Genomic DNA, 19,502 nt, shown 5'->3' on the forward strand with positions numbered 1-19,502 from the left:
AAAATTTCAAGGTAGGCCTAAAATAATGTATATAATGTGCACATTCATGAATATATCCTAAATTGGCGGTGGGATCAAAACATGACGTTTTTCATGGATTTACATTGAGCTGTATGTGTATGTGAATTGCAGCGTATGTGTTTGGATACACACACGGGCACACACACTGAAAATTTGTATATTATTATATCATTTTTTATTCATGTGGCCTGCAGTAGCGATATTGCACAGGTGATTCCCACCGGCTCTGAAAACAACAGTCATCAAGCCATATCTAACTTACCATTTTAAAGCAAAATCATTGAAAAAGCTGTTTATCAACAGCTAAATAACTACTTCAATCACTGGATGTGCCAAATTGTCTTCAATTGAACAATGAAAAAACTGAAGTAATGGTCTTTGGTGCAAGGGATTAACAATTAAAAGTCAGTGCACAGCTGTTATGTTAGAAAGCACACACCAAGACAGAAATCTTGGTGTAGTCATAGACTCAGATTTGAATTTCTAAAACCACATTAAATGCCATACTGAACTAACTGACTAAGGGTGCACTAACACTAGGCCATCTGGCCGTGGCCGTTTTCACACCTAACCGTGCTCAAATCTGCCAGTGTGAGTGTGGCCAGGCCAACTTGGCCACTTGGGACTAGAGGTGTGCTGCTACGGTACGGGCCGCCACAGTACAGATGCTAATGAGCCGACACGCGCACACGCACGGCTACGCAACCTGAGCTGGATGACGTATAGTCCATGCGACGACCATGGACATAATAAAGGAATGGAATAGTTACCTTGTTGATTCTTGAGTTATAGGCTCCTCCATTTTAGCCCAAATATTTCTCTTCTGTTCTTTTTCTTAAGTCTTTTTCAAAAAATAATATCAATGATCAATAATAGATTGAACATTACTTTACATTTATTTTTTATTTGTGATGTCCTCATCTACCTCATCACTTAGCGGCAGGTTCTGAGATACTTGATTGATGATTATACTTGATTGATGATTATATATGATTGCTAGCCCCGTATTGCAGTTTCACAAGGATCCATATTTGATAATCTTCCGAAGATTATCAAATATGGATCCTTGTGAAACTGCAATACGGGGCTAATGAAATGATCAGTTGCATCTATCATAAGTAAATGTAATGGCTAAAACACATGCCAGCTCTTTTAGTGTACAGACTTCCTTCCCCACTCTGTTTCCCAAAGTTTCTGAATGTTAAAGGGCAGAGGACGCTGTTAACATTCGATGGAATGGCCTCTGAGTGTAGAAAAGGTTGGATACATTTGAGATAAGGCAAATACACAATCAAATCAAACGCATAACATAGGTCTAGTATTTTTTTTGCTGAAATCATACATATTATACCATTAACTACATTATCATGCTGGTGGCTAGTCCATTTAGTGATGGGCAAATGGAGCTTCGGTGAAGCACTGAACCACTTAGGCACATTGTTTCGAAAATGGGTTCATTACTTGAAGCTTCAGTAACAGTGACCTCTCCTGGTGAAGTGCCAAGGCTGCAACTAAATTAGCCTGGCTAGATAGTGGCCAGGAGGCTTTAAGACAGCGACATAAATCAAGTGCGCACGTACGAAATCACACACACACACACACACACACACACACACACACACACACACACACACACACGCACACACGCACACACGCACACACGCACACACGCACACTTATACAAAGATTGTGATGTCATTATTTTTTTTACTAATCAAGATTAATGAATGTATGTATTGTGCTATTGGGGAGAGTACTGAGGGAAAATAAGAATGTGCTGGGAAAATATGGCAGAAGTTTGTGCTTGTTTAACCAGGGGGTATGTGGGACAGGGAATACTCAAAGATTTTGATTCAGGACCATTCTTTTTTCAACACTTTTTGGACTGAGCATGTTTCTTTTTTTGCTTGCAATTTCTCTACAACATCCACGAGAACACTTTTTCAGAAGGAACATATGAGGCCGTTGTACATAAACATTGTTGTGCCGGTGTTGTGTCGAGATCGGTTTCCCCGTCGAGATGTGTTTCCCCTAGTCCCCGCCCCCGTCCGAAATTACCCGAAGAGCGAAGGAAGCGCGCGTACACAAAAAGCTCGCCCACGAGCTGCTGTGCTCGTACCACAGAGGCACTATGGAGAGAGCTAAGGTTCAGAACAGACTTTTTTTTAGCGAGTTTTATCTGAAGATGTTGTATTGTAGATTTCTATCAATAAATTCATTTATTTTCGTGAGAGACTTTTCATTTTGAATGTTATGGACTTTTGGAAGGAAGTGTGCTCATTCATAATACTTTCAGATACAGTTCCCCCTCTGTTCCATTGGAAAGGAGGCTCACACATCTTTCAAATTCATACTGCTAACTTCTTTCCCCACAACAGATAAGTGCTGTGATTTTCAGGCTGATATCACTAAATTTGACCATTTAGAACAGGGGGAACGCATCCTGACAGCTTGGAATATTACTGTCAGATACCGTTCCCCCTCTGTTCCATAGGAAAGGATTTTCCATAGGACAGGAGGCTCAGACAAGTATTAAAGACTTTAATAACTAACTTTTTAGAACAAACTGTTATTATTCAAATCCAATCAACACAAAATTAAATGGCAACATTTGCAATATTTAACGCATCAACAAAAACATCAAAATAATTAAAAAAATGAAAAATAAACTGTCAATAGAAAATGTCTTATTTTATATATATACATGAAATTCCTTTCCTTTCCTTTAGCATGCTGCACATAAAAAATTGTCCTCTGTCTTTGGCCTTCCAACGCATGCATGGTGAAACCACCGTCCACAGGCATCACAGGATATCTGTAGTGCAAAAACATTTTAACACTGCATGAAATATTTAAAGAAAACTGCCAAAGACAAATTAATGTTGGCAAAATGTGCAAAATAACAATTTTTTGTTTGCTGCCCATGATGGAATGTTTTTGGAAATATCTTCTTAATGGCAGGTGAAATACTGGCACTTGCATGAGTAAATGAGTAAAATAGATGCAAACACAGGACCACATTCTATGCATAAAATACCCATGTCAGCTCTGCCTCTCCACTGTCATCTGCTTTTTCCTCTCCACAGTTGAAGCAGAGGTTTGTCAGATTATCTGTCACAAAAAAAGATAAAGTATTTGAAAGAGGGCAACATTTGTGAGGACAAGATGATTTATTTTGAGTCTCCGGCAATTGTATTTTTTGTAATTTTCAGAGATTATAACCTGAGTAGTCAAAGATGTTTTCATTTACAACTTGTTGGGGATGGGGTTTAATATATAACTTACCAGATTCCCGAAGAAGAGTTGTGGCAATCTGCCGACGTAACTCTGCCACATCTTTTTGGCCAACAGGGAATTGTAGCTCTTCACCGTTCAAGATTTTCTCCATGAACTGATATTAAAAAACCAGTTATCATTTACCTACACATACAAATCTAAATATATAGTTTATCTGAGAAGCACCACTTTATATCTGCACATCATGGAGTAGAAAGGGCAATTTTTTTTCATACTTTGATGGCAAAAACCCCACAAGAACCCCACAAGAGGTGCTGTCTGGTTGGTGTGGATGAGGCACTGTGTCGCTTTTCCATCTGGACACATTTATCCCTTTCTTCCTCATGAATGCTCTAAAAACCAAAAATATGTTTGAATATAGTAACTTCATTTATTGACTTAAACTTCATTCAAGCATCACATTATATTTGCTATAAGATGTCAAGTGCTAATAGAGGAGCACAAGAAAATAATATTACCAATTCCTCAGTCATCAAAATAGAAGAAATAGAAGAATGTTGTTCCAGGTAAAAATAACTATTGTCCTTCCCCAACAACCAGATTTTTCAAAGAAAAGAATTACACTAATTTTGTGCCTATGCACTTGTGTAATATTCATCTATAATGTTGCAAGCGAGGACAACTTGGCATTGTACATGTTTGACATACATCTGCATTTAGTCCTTTAGTCATATCATGTCTGCAATTGCTCTCCTGCCCACCAGCAGTACTATGCTATTCTTCTGGCTGATATTCACGAGATACTTCACATACATGCTACATCTATAGTAATATGTGACAAGTGGGTCATGTTAAATCTGAAGCCATAATTAAAGTGTACCTTGTTACATCCTGGCCCTTTTTCAGCTTGGCAGCAGTTTCTCCAAGTGAATCCAACAGGAGTGTCTTTTTTTCCGATGGATATATTACCTGTATGCAACATAAAGACCTAAGATTATTGTACATACGATACGTTTGTCCACCATATTGACATTTAAAAAAACGCTGCTGGGCATGGTCTTCAAAAATACAAAAGAGCTCTACTGTATGTGGTATTAAACAAGAACTACTTTGGTATCAAGGTGCAAGATGAAGAGTTTACAGAGCTGAACATAAGTCTAAAAGAATACATCACATGATCTGTTACTGTATGTTATACTGTATGTAACGTGTCGATATGTGCTCAATAGCTGAAAAGTCAAAACTTACAACCAGGAACCAGTGATGGTGTTCATGCACAACACCAAACAGCACTTCATAATGTGCGGGATTCCACTGAAAAAGTTACAATACCAAAGCTTTGACCTGCAAGCCATCAACATCCTTCACACCTAGGCAAGGCAAGGCAGCTTCATTTATATAGTGCATTTCATGCCCAGGGGCACCTCATTGTGCTTTACATAAAACAAACATAAAAAACATGTAAATTGAATAATAAAAACAAAACCCAATAATAGTAAAAACATAATTTTCCCGACCACATAAACAACCATTTAACACTGTCTCTTCTATAGGTTCTTGTCATGTACGGTGCAGGGATGACTACATAAAAATCGAGTATGTTATGAACTGTGTTTTTTACATTAAAACAGAATTAAATATTCTGAAACTTACATTTTTCAATATTGGTTGGTGGTTGGTGGTGCAGTTGGTGGTGCCGGGGCTGTTGGTGGTGCCGGGGCAGTTGATGGTTCCGGGGCTGTTGGTGGTGCCGGGGCTGTTGGTGGTGCCGGGGCTATTGGTGGTGCCGGGGCAGTTGATGGGGCCGGGGCTGTTGGGGGTGCCGGGGCTGTTGGTGGTGCCGGGGCAGTTGATGGGGCCGGGGCTGTTGGTGGTGCCGGGGCTGTTGATGGTGCCGGGGCAGTTGATGGTGCCGGGGCTGTTGGTGGTGCCGGGGCAGTTGATGGTGCCGGGGCTGTTGGTGGTGCCGGGGCTGTTGGTGGTGCCGGGGCAGTTGATGGTGCCGGGGCTGTTGGTGGTGCCGGGGCAGTTGATGGTGCCAGGGCTGATGGTGGTGCCAACAGATTACGTGGCATTCTTGGCTGTGGTGTTTTGTAAATTCGAAGGTGATCGATATTCACCTTCGGTAAGAACTGGTTGTCAGACTGCAGGTCTGCGCTCTTTTTAGTGATAGCAACTACCGTAAAGGGACCAAGCCAGTTTTTGTCCATCTTCCCACCTTTCCTTTGCTGACTGCGAATATTTTTGCGCAGCACCATGTCCCCCACCTGAAAACATGCCTGTTTTGGTGATTTGGGCAATTTATATTTGTTTTGGGCTGTGGCTATGTTTTCCCGCACTAGACTTGCATCCTGCCTTTTAATGGCCTCCGACACCACCTCCTGGTCAAGGACATTCTCCATGCCTGTGTCAATCTGTAAAAGAGAACTTTAATTTTAATTTTTTTCATTGTTATTGCTTCGCTGTTACAGTTATTAGACTATATGTGGGAAAAAATTTGAATGACATATTTCCGACTATGTCAACAAAATAGATTAGGTCCCCTTAAAGGATTTAAATGGACACTTGCCTTCTACTAAAAACTATAGACTTTTCCTTGGTCACAAAATATTGATGTACCGAGCATATTACTTATTTATTGTATAGCGTGGAATAAACATTGACACTGATTCTCAATTAACTATATTTTTTCCATTTGTTATTCAAACTAAGAATTAACTGTGGATGTCCTACACTGAGCCAACCTTGTAATCCTCCGGAACCTCACTCGGGAGGCGGGCCTCTGTCCCAAACAGGAGGAAGAATGGGGAGAACTTTGTCGTCATCTGTTTTTTGGTCCTCAGCCCAAACATCACAGCATCCAGATATTTGTCCCAACTCTCTGGACGTTGGTTGACAAGTTTGCACAGTGCCCTGAAAAGTATTATCATATATATAGGTAAGCCACCTTGTTTCAAATAAATTTTTAGTTCACAATATCATAAATATATTCAACATTACATGTATCCACAAAGATATACAGAGTAAAAGTAAGATAATTACAGCACTGTTACCTCTGTATTGTCCCGTTTAACTTTTCCACAAGCCCATTTGTTTGTGGATGATATGGCGCACAAAGGCTGCGCTCAATCCCCAGACCTTTGCACACCTCTTTGTTTAGCTGTTGGCAAACAATAATAAGCACATTATCATTTGTTTGAATCAAATTAAATTTAGCCTAATGATTCATTGCAAAAAATATTACTTGATATGCAAATAAATGTACTGTATGTGAGATCATTTCACATACAGTACATTTAAACACTGTCCAAAAATGCATCAACATTTATGTAACAACGTACTTAACATTCAACAAACCTCATTAACGAACTCTCGTCCCTGGTCAGTTAGGATCTTTTTGGGGCCCCAAAACGGTAAAAGAACCTAATGATACAGTCTGCCACATTTGCAGCTGTTTTGGATGGTAGGGCAAAAGCCTCAGGCCACTTGGTGAAGTAATCCACCATTACTAAGATATATGTGTTCCCTGCCTCTGTCTCGGCCACTTTGCCAATCATGTCCATCCCCACAAGTTCAAAGGGTTGGCTCACTTTAAAAATGGAGAGCACAATAACAAATACAATATTAAATTTGAATTACTATTAAGCATTCTCCATCTCAAAATATATGATTAAAAGAGTAAAGTAAAATATTGTCTATTACTTGTATGGGGATGAACTCTGTCCCCTGCTTTATTGTTGACGCACTGGCCTGGCATTCCATACATTCTCCAACCTGGAGGACAATATGTTAACAGTGAACTTCAGTATTATTACAAGGAAGGGATATGGATTCTGTTGTCATTAAGTTTTATGTGGCATGACTGGTCTCTGGACAACAGATACATACTCACCACCATATACAGTATATAACCTGATAATATAGCTACACTATATTGATATTATATATCATAACATTGCTATATCATATTTACGTGTATATATTGTCACACCCCGGCTCAAGGGAAGGACAAAGGAGGAGACCACGCAAGACCGGTAGTTTTACCAAATTATGATCTATTTAAACCAATTCAAGATTAACCTAATAAATGATGCGTGAATGTCAGTAGTCAGTAACGGGTGCAGTGTCTGTGTGAGTGGATGAGTGTATGGTGTGTGTAAAGCAGCAATAACTCAACCTAACTAACCCAAACCAATACCAAAACCAATACCAAAACCAAAACAAACCATTCGTCAAGAGAGAGAGACCCAAGTGGCTGACTCCTGCAGCTTTTATAGCTGCAGGAGGGCAGCCAGCATGGTGTCGACGATCAGCAATCAGCTCCTGGCAGCCTGCCAATCAGGAGGTGCCAGGAGCTGTCACAATAATAAGCACATTATCATTTGTTTGAATCAAATTAAATTTAGCCTAATGATTCATTGCAAAAAATATTACTTGATATGCAAATAAATGTACTGTATGTGAGATCATTTCACATACAGTACATTTAAACACTGTCCAAAAATGCATCAACATTTATGTAACAACGTACTTAACATTCAACAAACCTCATTAACGAACTCTCGTCCCTGGTCAGTTAGGATCTTTTTGGGGCCCCAAAACGGTAAAAGAACCTAATGATACAGTCTGCCACATTTGCAGCTGTTTTGGATGGTAGGGCAAAAGCCTCAGGCCACTTGGTGAAGTAATCCACCATTACTAAGATATATGTGTTCCCTGCCTCTGTCTCGGCCACTTTGCCAATCATGTCCATCCCCACAAGTTCAAAGGGTTGGCTCACCTTAAAAATGGAGAGCACAATAACAAATACAATATTAAATTTGAATTACTATTAAGCATTCTCCATCTCAAAATATATGATTAAAAGAGTAAAGTAAAATATTGTCTATTACTTGTATGGGGATGAACTCTGTCCCCTGCTTTATTGTTGACGCACTGGCCTGGCATTCCATACATTCTCCAACCTGGAGGACAATATGTTAACAGTGAACTTCAGTATTATTACAAGGAAGGGATATGGATTCTGTTGTCATTAAGTTTTATGTGGCATGACTGGTCTCTGGACAACAGATACATACTCACCACCATATACAGTATATAACCTGATAATATAGCTACACTATATTGATATTATATATCATAACATTGCTATATCATATTTACGTGTATATATTCATATCTTGCATAGTCAAGTATTAATTACTCATAGCATATATTTTTATATTAGATCTTTGTGCATGTACAGGCATGCAAACTAGTCACCTTTCGGCGAAATTCGCCGTTTTGAAGACAAAATTGACCACTTGTGTGATTCGTGGAGATCCGTTGAGAAAACATTTTGGGGGGGGGGGGGGGTCCTTGTAGCGCCTGCTAATACATTCTCAATGGAGAGGCGAGCGGACAGAGAGAAGGCGCAGCATTCTGTCAGGCGGCACGACAAGTGGGCGCACTCCCGTGGAACTGTCGCTTCCGTGCTCGTCGAACGCATGCGCGCGCTCTTGAAGCCGCGTGGCCAACCGACAGCGCCAGCGGAAAGTCGCCTACCATCTGAAACGGCCAAGCGTGAGCCCAGCGGAGCCTTTAAATGCCTCGTTTCCACCGAGCGTTTCCACCGCCGACAGTACCCTCATGGTAGGCCGGATGTCGATCGCCGCGGCAGCTACGTAAACATCCCGAAGGTGAACGACGAGAACTGATTACCAAAACAAACATAACAAAAATATGGTCACGTAAATAAAATATACAAACGAACAGAGCTTCGTCTCCCCGCGACCTTATATTATCTAAAACGTTCTCATCGATTCAGCCAATGGGAGTGAAGGGTAAACAAATGATAAGGCACCACCACACAAGTTAAGTAACGATCGCTGTAGGCTTCAATATCATGCAAGCACTTTGTTTTCTTTTTATTTTGTTCTACATCACAATTGCATGCTTTAATAAAGTATTGTCTTCTTTAATAGGTCCATGCTCCACCTCCTTGTTCGCCCAAGCTAACGTTTTACGCGACACGTCCATCGTCGAGAATAATACCTCGCGGTTTGTTTTTATCCCCATGTCACGCCCACTTTTGGCAGTGGAAACGCGAACCGTGCCGCAACTTTGCGAACCGAACGCACCCTCAGGTGGAAACGCGCCGAAAGATAATTTTTCAGCGGGGTCACCAGTTGTGTTGATACATACTAGTCGATATAGGTGAGAGAAGTCGCTGTTTTGCATGCTGCAAAACAGCGAAAGCGGGCCCTTGAGACACTGGTCCAGGCCAAGAAGAAAAATAAATAATGGCATACTCCTATTGCCCTGTCCTCCCACCTCTTTTTATTCTTCTCAATATTCTTTCTTAATTTTGTAATAAGTTATGTACCTATTGGGGCTGCCCTTTTTGCACATTATAAATTAATGCTTTGTTCGTAATTGTGCGCAGTCCTGTATTTTTTTTTTAGCTTGTGAATAACCCTAATACAATAAAAAATGTAAAAGAAAACTCCCCGGAGTATAAACCTGGAACCCTATAGTGGGTCTGTGTTTTTCTCAGCTCACGCATCATTCTCACCTTTTTCACCCCGAGCCAGTTTGCATGCCTGCATGTATGTATGTCTTGCATAGCCAAGCATTTCATGTTACATTATATTATTTTGTATTATATTGTTTTATATTATACTATAATTATTGTATTATATCATATTATATTATGTTATATTATATACAACATTACATTACACATAAATACGTATTGGGCGGTACTACCACTACTACTCTTATATTATTATGCTGCCCTATTATTGTGATTATTACTATGCTGTCATCATACATTAATATTATAATTATTATTATATACTACTATTAATAACAATAACACTGTCATTTCATCAGTAGCATCATAATTACCACTGATATTATTACCATCGATATTTTGAAGGTATAGGATTCTTTTAAGAGTGACAAAGATTTCATTCTTGTTACATGAAACTCAAAAGTCAAAAGTCTGTATCCCTGATGATGTAGGAATTGAAGCACTGTTGCATTATTTTGAAACACGCCCTATTGAGGTATTACCACCGAATGAATTTCTGTTGTCCCTCACTGAAATAATTCTATCGAGAAACTTTTTCCAATATGCAGGAGCTTATTATCTGCAGAGGCCAGGTGTAAGATTTATTTATTTATTTTCAACCAATTTTTTTTTTTTCCTCCATGTCCCTTGGGGGGCTCCGTAGCATGGGGAGTTCCTTTGGTCTCTGGGTATAGTTGTGAAGAACTGTACCATTGAATTGTTTGCAGAATCATTTTTCTCTTTAGATTAATCAAAAAATATACTCACCCACTTATCAATATCAGCTGTCATGGCAGACCAGTAGAACCTTTTACACACTGCGTCTCTTGTTTTGATGATACCACAGTGGGCTCCAAAGGCACTTGCTTGGCATTCTTTGAAGATTTGGTTGGCCTCTTCTTTGTCATAGACAACCTTTCTGTGTTGTGTCTTCCCTCTCTTATACAATGTTCCTTCTGTGTAGAATATAGAAAAAATTAAGTCCTTATTTTACATAACTGGCTTTGCCAATATAACAACACCGCATAATGTAATAACTAAATATTTAAAATATCTTTTCACTTCATTATAACACATGCATTTTGTAATAATCTGACGCATTTTGCAATAGCCTATTTTCAACTCAGTAATTAAAGTATCAAGAACTTTTAATGTCTTTTCACTTACCATCAATTATGAATTCCGATGCCCCTCTTCGAATTACAAATTTCTCTGATTTTGTAGCACCCTCTGGGTAGCTACCACATGATTTATAATTTATAATTTTTTGGTAAATTTCTGGATTCATTTTCCTTGCAGGACAAGAGACAGCATGGATTTAATTGAGAATTTGGAAACTTAATGTAGGCTAGTAGTTAGATCGTTTCATTATTTTTTAAGTCCACAACACAATTTACATAGCCTACCTTGGCCGTACCTGTCAGTTTCTGGAGTGCCGTGCCTAACAGTTCCTAACAAAGTCCTAACAGTTCCTAACAAAGTCCTAACAAGTCCTAACAAAGTCCTAACAAAGTCCTAACAGTTCCTAACAAAGTCCTAACAAGTCCTAACAAAGTCCTAACAATGTCCTAACAAGTCATAACACAGGCTCCAAACCAGTGGGGCAAAAGAGCCAATCAGATCCCCAGAAATCTCTGGGTCGACGCACAGTAGGCCCTACGTTACAGGTCCCATTCAACACCGTCGGACGACTACAGTGTTATCTTTCTCCGAAACCATTGACGCTAATTTATCAGGTATACGTTTAGCGATTTACAGGAAGGTTGATGAAAAATACATCATAAGTAAGTACCAAAATGAACGTATGCATGCTTTAAAGTGTCTTTATTAGTGGTGTTTGTGTGATATGCGAGTAGTCCGTACGCGTTACGAATGCTTCAAAAATGTTTCCCAAACAATGTTAATGGAAGGGATCTCTGCTGTTATCTATCCCGTATATATGCTATGATTAAACAGGGAAATCGGGAAATCGCTGCTTTTACTATACTGTACATTATGTCAGGGGTATGCATATCCTACTATTTCTGAAATCTTGATCGGACTATAAACCGTGCGTTTTTTCTCCATTTTTCGAATCTGCGGTTTATATAACGGTGCGGCTAATCGATGGATTTTTACAGCTAACGGCCACTCGGAAAATTAGTATTCGAAGTTTAAATCAGTAAGCCTACACATCATTCCATTGAGCTGCTGCGGTTTATACTCCGGTGCGCCTTATAGTGCGGAAAATACGGTATATAGTTGTACTTGAATGATCCGTGATCATAGGCGTCGATTACGCCGGGGACGCGTCCCCACCAGATTTCGTCATGAATCATTTTGTACCCACCACTTTAAAAAAAAAAAGAAATCGAGTTTAATTATTATGGATTATTACACGCCTGGTCTTCTCAATGCCGTGGAACGCTCCGTTCACTTGCATGGGCTCTTCACAACTTCGTTAGCTTGTGATAGCTAGACATAAATTGACCGCTGTCAAGGAAAACAAAGGATCTTTTGCCTATAATGACGTCTTTGGTATCACTCCTCAAGAGGTCTTCGGTTGCTAAGCGACGTCAACGTCTTTGGCCGACTATTTCTCTGCTGATCAACACTACGAATGATGGTAACAAATAAATTGTAACAAGCCACACCATGTGAAGTCATTTTTTCGTTTTGGCAAGTAGCCGTGTAATAAGCGGGATAATATAGAACGTCGCCGGTCGAATTTAAGCCCCTTCAGTGGGAAGCAATGGGAGCGTGTCTATGTTCCCCGGGTCCTATGTTCCCCAGTTTGTATGAGACTGGGGAACATAGGACCCTTTTTTTAAAAAAGGGTCTTTATTGGGGTCTATATTATATTGGTATATACTATCAAAGTGCTCCGGGAGTCGCAAACGGTAACAATCACTTTCTCCTCTATGCTGCAGTTCACCCGGACTGCACTGCACTGAGTTGGCCGGTTGAACGCTGATTGGCTGTTACGTTACACATGTCACTCAGTGGCCAGGCTGTTGAACGCCGATTGGCTGTCATCACGCGAATGTCGCGTCAAAGTTTAAATATCTTTAAAGATTGATAGATTGCGGGGAACATAGGACCCTTTTCCCAGAAAAGGGTTCTATGTTCCCCGCTTTTTCCCAAAAGGGTCCTATGCTCCCCGGTATGTATGGCTACAGGGGAACATAGGACCCTTTTTGGGAAAAACGGGGATCATAGAACCCGGGGAACATAGGGATGACCCCGAAGCAATTACCCTCGCTGCGCGTCGGTGTCCGGTTCGCCCTGTCGGGGCTTATTTTCCCGATAATGACCGGCATTCTATACATTATCCCTTACTTATTACACGGCTCTTCTCAATGCTGTACATTCGTATTCGGTTGCTAAGCGGCGTCAACGACTTTGGCGAATTATTTCTCTGCTGATCAACGCTACGAATGATAACAAATACATTGGAAAAAGACACACTGTGTGTGAAGTTATTTCTTCGATTTGGCAAGTAGTCATTACTAATAATACCAATACTCTTTGGCTGGGATGATGAGGCATCAGGCAATCAAGTCATTTTAGCCTGAACACATAGGTAAGAAGCACCAAAGCAGGTTGCTAGTACCATGGACAGTATCAGAACGATAACCTGTTGAACTAAATGGATTTGTGGTAGGCTACACCACGGGATGCATCTGCAGACCACTGCCACATAAATAAAGGTAAGACGCGATATTTATTGCTTAAGATGTGTTGGTGCTGTGGCGAGGTCTTTTGTGTTTTTTGCACTCAAGTGGTCGGCTGTTCTATTTCATCCTTACTGACGGTGCATTAAGCACTGGATTTATCCGTCTCGCGCATGCGCAGTTCGAGTACCTATACCAACAAGGTCACATGTGACCCTCGAGACACCGGATTGGCTATATAGCCCGGTGTCGACAGAGGATCTGTTCCTTTCATCTTCTCGCAAAGACGCATGTAGTTGTACCGCTTGCGGATAGCGTATTCGCTTTTTGAAAAGGATCGCGCTCCAGACTGTGCAGCCTCGCGACCAAGGGTCGGAGCAACGGGTGAACAACGGGTCCTCCAGGGGCTGTTTGTCTGTACAGCGCTGAAAGGCTTCCCTTGAGTAGAAGCTTCCAAGTTTTTGTTTAGTAACACTTCTGTTAGAAGAATATATATATATATATAATCGTTCAGTCACTTACCGGTGAAGGCAGCGCTCTCGCGTCCTCTCCCGGCAACACTGCTGGGATTATTTTCACTACTGGGATTAATTTCGCTACTGATAGCTCCCTTATAGAAACAGCTCGGCTGTGTTCTGGGTTACCAAATTTATTTGATTAAAGTTTTTCCAGTCAGTCACTTACCGGTGAAGTCAGCGTTCTCGCGCCCATGGTGCGGCCACACCAACCGCGTTACTCGCGTTGGACGTTCAACGCTTCCAACGCGTCAACGCGCCAACGCAGCTAGATGAGTCCATGTCCATGCAAGTGAACGGAGCGTTCCCTCTTCGTCCTAACTATCAAACCAAACATCCTTCACATTCACTGAGCGAACATTATGAAATTAAAATGCACATTTCTCGCTAAAAATGTTTCCATAATCGCATTTAATGGCGTAACTATGTAACTATTTCCACCCAGAATAAAGAAAAATGTCGGCCGTGGCTGCGCTGGAGTCCGAGGTAGGAAACCCAAACGCCGCCGTGTTTGGGTGATAGAGTTTAGATCGGGTTAGATTAAATAATCTCGGATATAAATAACAATAATCGGGTTAAATAACTTCACATGGTGTGTCTGGTGTGTTTCCAGCATTCGTAGTGTTGATCAGCAGATATATAGTCCGCCAAGACGTTGAGGTTGCTTAGCAACCAGAGACTCTGTCCATGCAAGTGAACGGGGCGTTCCCTCTTCCTCATAACTATCAAACCAAACATCCTTCACATTCACCGAGCGAACATTATGAAAGTAAAATGCACATTTCTCGCTAGAAATGTTTCCATAAACGCATTTAATGGCGTAACTACGTTACTATTTCCACCCAGAATAAAGAAAGATGTCGGCCGTATGCTTCTGTGCAAGCTCACTACTCTCTGCCAGTGACGTCGGTCAAGCTCCACGCTGATTGGCTACCGCGGCTAAGCGTCACGCGTTGGAGCGTTGAAAGTTCAATTTTCTGAACTCCGGGCGTTGGTGCGTTGGGCGCGTTACTGCGTTTACGTGCGTAATTACGTGCAACTGCCGCGCCTAAAGGCCGATTTATGCTCAGTTACGTAAGCGTAAGCGCAAGCGCAAGAGGCCCTTGCGCACCCCTTGCGCGACTTCTCACGTCTTGCGTGCGTCGGGCGATTTTTCTAGACTTGCGTCATTTTTTACGTAAGCTTTTACGCGAACCGCGCAGCCTGCAAGGCTGTGATTGGTCTGCTCGTCTGGTTACTACTTCCTGTCTGGAGTATCACATTTCCTGTTTTCATACCGCCACCTACCACCCGATCTGGCACATAATTATGCGAACCTTTTATGCGAACCCTTCCACAGGGGCAAAGTGCTATTTTGATGCGCGACATCAAACAGCTGATGCGGGATTGTGAGCCATTTTAATGATCTTGTCACCCGATATTCGTTCTATTAGGCCTACTGGCCTTATTTGTTTTAGTGTTAGCCTATTTGAATTAATTACGTAATGTTTTGTGTTCACGTTCTATGTGAAACATAAGTGTTCATGTTCTGTGTGAAACATAAGTTCAGTAGCCTCTTTGAGTGAATGAAATTTGAAAGCGTGAGTGTGTAGTGAATGAAAAATGTGTGCGTGTATGGTGGGACTATTTTCTGTATTTGATAAATAAACCCCTTTTCTCTAATAATGCTGCCTACCATATCATTTATGTGGACATTATGCGCTATAGCTTAAAGCCTTTGGCTATAGGCCTACACTTAAATAATTCATTCATCTGTCAAGGCAGTAGCTGTTGTATAAACATTTTATATGGATATGAATTAATGAGTTTGACGTAAACCAAATTAGGTAACTTGTGTAACATGATAACTAATGAATCAAAAGTCATGCTTCCAAGTGACCAATGTATATATATTTATTGGTCAGTGCGCATACACAATCGTAATACATTGTACTGGTGGGGAAACACGCCAGCATCTGACAAAAAATAATCTGCCAGCTGCTCCCTGACAAGGGCCGGTTTTGGTGAGAGTCGGTAAGATATCGGATGACTCGCGAAAGGAGATCATCAAACTTTGGCACATAAACAAACCGACGACTCCCACAGACAAAGACGTCATTCTCGAGGTCGTCTTCAACGAAAAACTTTACTCCACACATTACTCCACCTACTGTTCTGGCGGTAAATTGCTTGGCAACACGCGCAACCTAAAAGGGAGCATGAATTGCTTTGAGTAAATTTTGCGCAACAACGTAACACCAACGCTGAAGCATGCAGCCGCCTTAACTCCCCCAACGCAACGCTTCAACGCTTCAACGCGTGTACCGCGCCTAGACCAATGGTTCCCTATGCAAAAATGACGATTTTCAACGCCCCTAACGCGAGCAACGCGGTTGGTGTGGCCGTACCATAAAGGTACGGTGTGGCCGTACCATAAAGGTACGGCCACACCAACCGCGTTGCTCGCGTTAGGGGCGTTGAAGCGTTGAAGCGTTGCGTTGGGGGCGTTAGGCGCGGCAGTTGCACGTAATTACGCACGTAAACGCAGTAACGCGCCCAACGCACCAACGCCCGGAGTTCAGAAAATTGAACTTTCAACGCTCCAACGCGTGACGCTTAGCCGCGGTAGCCAATCAGCGTGGAGCTTGACCCGACGTCACTGGCAGAGAGTAGTGAGCTTGCACAGAAGCATACGGCCGACATCTTTCTTTTTTCTCGGTGGAAATAGTAACATAGTTACGCCATTAAATGCGTTTATGGAAACATTTCTAGCGAGAAATGTGCATTTTACTTTCATAATGTTCGCTCGGTGAATGTGAAGGATGTTTGGTTTGATAGTTATGACGAAGAGGGAACGCTCCGTTCACTTGCATGGACAGAGTCTCTGGTTGCTAAGCAACCTCAACGTCTTGGCGGACTGCTTCTCTGCTGATCAACACTGCGAATGCTGGAAACACACCAGACACACCATGTGAAGTTATTTAACCCGATTATTGTTATTTGTATCCGAGATTATTTAATCTAACCCGATCTAAACTCTATCACCCAAACACGGCGGCGTTTGGATTTCCTACCTCGGACTCCAGCGCAGCCACTGCCGACATTTTTCTTTATTCTGGGTGGAAATAGTTACATAGTTACGCCATTAAATGCGTTTATGGAAACATTTTTAGCGAGAAATGTGCATTTTACTTTCATAATGTTCGCTCAGTGAATGTGAAGGATGTTTGGTTTGATAGTTATGACGAAGAGGGAACGCTCCGTTCACTTGCATGGACATGGACTCATCTAGCTGCGTTGGCGCGTTGACGCGTTGGAAGCGTTGAACCACCACACACTGGTCAAGCGTCAGGTTAGGCGCGTTACTCGCGTTGTCCAACGCGAGTAACGCGGTTGGTGTGGCCGCACCATAACACTGTTGCGTATTTCTTTCGGTCACTTATGCTCAGTTACGTAAGCGTAAGCGCAAGCGCAAGAGGCCCTTGCGCACCCCTTGCGCGACTTCTCACGTCTTGCGTGCGTCGGGCGATTTTTCTAGACTTGCGTCATTTTTTACGTAAGCTTTTACACGAGCCGCGCAGCCTGCAAGGCTGTGATTGGTCTGCTCGTCTGGTTACTACTTCCTGTCTGGAGTATCACATTTCCTGTTTTCATACCGCCACCTACCACCCGATCTGGCACATAATTATGCGAACCCTTTATGCGAACCCTTCCACAGGGGCAAAGTGCTATTTTGATGCGCGACATCAAACAGCTGATGCGGGATTGTGAGCCATTTTAATGATCTTGTCACCCGATATTCGTTCTATTAGGCCTACTGGCCTTATTTGTTTTAGTCTTAGCCAGTGGTGTAGTCTATTTTATTGTAGTGGGTATACTGTGATGATTCCCTCCCAGCCTCGTACAAACCCGTCCGACCGGTACGTGTACGTGTGTGGGGCTTATGGGGTGTCGCACCACACTCACCAACGCAGGGGTCTACAACCCGCTGATTTAAGAGTATAACGATTATCAACAATCATGGAAAGCTGAGTAGGTTTATCAGTTTTAATAACAGTATGAACAAATAGAACACAAAAATTACAAGTTGTCCTTTGTATATCTATTGTAGCAATAGCACATGCTAAACAAGGACAAAATCTACTCAAAATAATTTAATGAACTGTTTACATCCATGGCTAACCTACGGAAGAGGATTAGGGCCACACATGTAAAAAAAAAATAAGTTCTGACCTTATTCTCAGAATTCTGAGAAAAAAGTCTGAATTCTGACTTTAATCTCAGAGTTCTGAGAATAAAGTCAGAATTCTGAGATAAAAATTCAGAATTCTGACATTAATCTCAGAATTCCGAGAAAAAAAGTCAGAATTCTGACTTTGATCTCAGAATTCTGAGAAAAAAGTCAGAATTCTGACATTAATCTCAGAATTCTGACTTTAATCTCAGAATTCTGAGAAAAAAGTCAGAATTCTGACTTTAAAGTCAGAACTACGGGTATCTGTAAGGACCAACCTCCGTGGGAGAGACACTTTGCTTTATGCAGTAGGAGGAAACCTATGGAAAGCCAAGAAGGCCACAATCCGGCCCTAGAATGGCGCGGTAAAAGTGCAAAACCGCACGGATTCCGTGCAGTTTGGCAAGAATTCCGCTTGTCAAAAAAATAGAACGTATTTGTGAATAAATGCTTTGAATTCTGAATACTGGACTTGGTGAGCTTAAATAGGCGACATTTAAGTGACCATTAGTGAGCTGGCCTAAAAGTGAATAGAAGTGAATTATTCTAGGAAATAGGCTTTCAGGATCAATTCAGAGGTTCAACTGTTCGGGATTAATTTTGCTTAGCCAGTGAAAGTGATCAGCTGTATTCCACACACTGTTAAAAATACTTCACTACAAGTAGGCTATAAGGTCACTTAATAGCCTATTTAAGCTCACCAAGTCCAGTATTCAGAATTCAAAGCATTTATTCACAAATACGTTCTATTTTTTTGACAAGCGGAGCCGACAGTCCTGTGCAAGTGTGGCATTCGGCGGTTGGGGAAACAAAAAGATAAAGTTCAGTTAAAGAACTAGTGACATCCTGCCGACAACGCCAAATGTGGCATTCGGCGGTTGGGGAAACAAAAAGATAAAGTTCAGTTAAAGAACTAGTGACAAGTTGCCGACAACGCCAAATATGGCATTCGGCGGTTGGGGAAACAAAAAGATAAAGTTCAGTTAAAGAACTAGTGACAAGTTGTCAACAACGCCAAATGTGGCATTCGGCGGTTGGGGAAACAAAAAGATAAAGTTCAGTTAAAGAACTAGTGACAAGTTGCCAACAACGCCACCCCAGGAATTTCACCTGGAGAGTTAGATTAACCTAAGTTAAAGCATACAAGTTCGTTCACTAATGAAAGCTTGAGACTGGGTCCAGCATACAAATTCAATTCCTTTTAATTAACATATATAATCTTTAAACATGACTTCTCAATAAAATATGTTCACACAAACACACTAAAGCGAACACACACATAATGAGACTGAGGATGCATACTCGGTGGC

At 41.5% G+C, this 19,502-nt stretch overlaps 1 protein-coding gene and 3 long non-coding RNA genes across 39 annotated transcripts in view; 1 reads left to right on the forward strand and 3 right to left on the reverse strand.

Moving 5' to 3' along the window:
- LOC115552772 (sushi, von Willebrand factor type A, EGF and pentraxin domain-containing protein 1) overlaps positions 1-19,502 on the forward strand; it is a 147,976-nt gene that overhangs the window by 20,317 nt on the left and 108,157 nt on the right. The gene's annotated exons all lie outside the window — the stretch shown is intronic.
- On the reverse strand, positions 2,548-3,406 carry LOC115553319 (uncharacterized). The gene is made up of 3 exons (XR_003978437.1): positions 3,307-3,406; positions 3,059-3,132; positions 2,548-2,836 (listed from the first exon to the last, which is right to left on the reverse strand). It is a non-coding gene; the product is annotated as an uncharacterized LOC115553319 (long non-coding RNA).
- Positions 3,564-4,891, reverse strand: LOC115553332 (uncharacterized). Its single transcript, XR_003978439.1, has 3 exons — positions 4,507-4,891; positions 4,139-4,227; positions 3,564-3,650 (listed from the first exon to the last, which is right to left on the reverse strand). It is a non-coding gene; the product is annotated as an uncharacterized LOC115553332 (long non-coding RNA).
- LOC115553325 (uncharacterized) lies at positions 5,418-6,832 on the reverse strand. The gene is made up of 4 exons (XR_003978438.1): positions 6,616-6,832; positions 6,312-6,418; positions 6,003-6,171; positions 5,418-5,672 (listed from the first exon to the last, which is right to left on the reverse strand). It is a non-coding gene; the product is annotated as an uncharacterized LOC115553325 (long non-coding RNA).

Source organism: Gadus morhua, chromosome 1, assembly GCF_902167405.1.
Source record: "Gadus morhua chromosome 1, gadMor3.0, whole genome shotgun sequence".
Lineage (NCBI taxonomy): Eukaryota > Metazoa > Chordata > Actinopteri > Gadiformes > Gadidae > Gadus > Gadus morhua.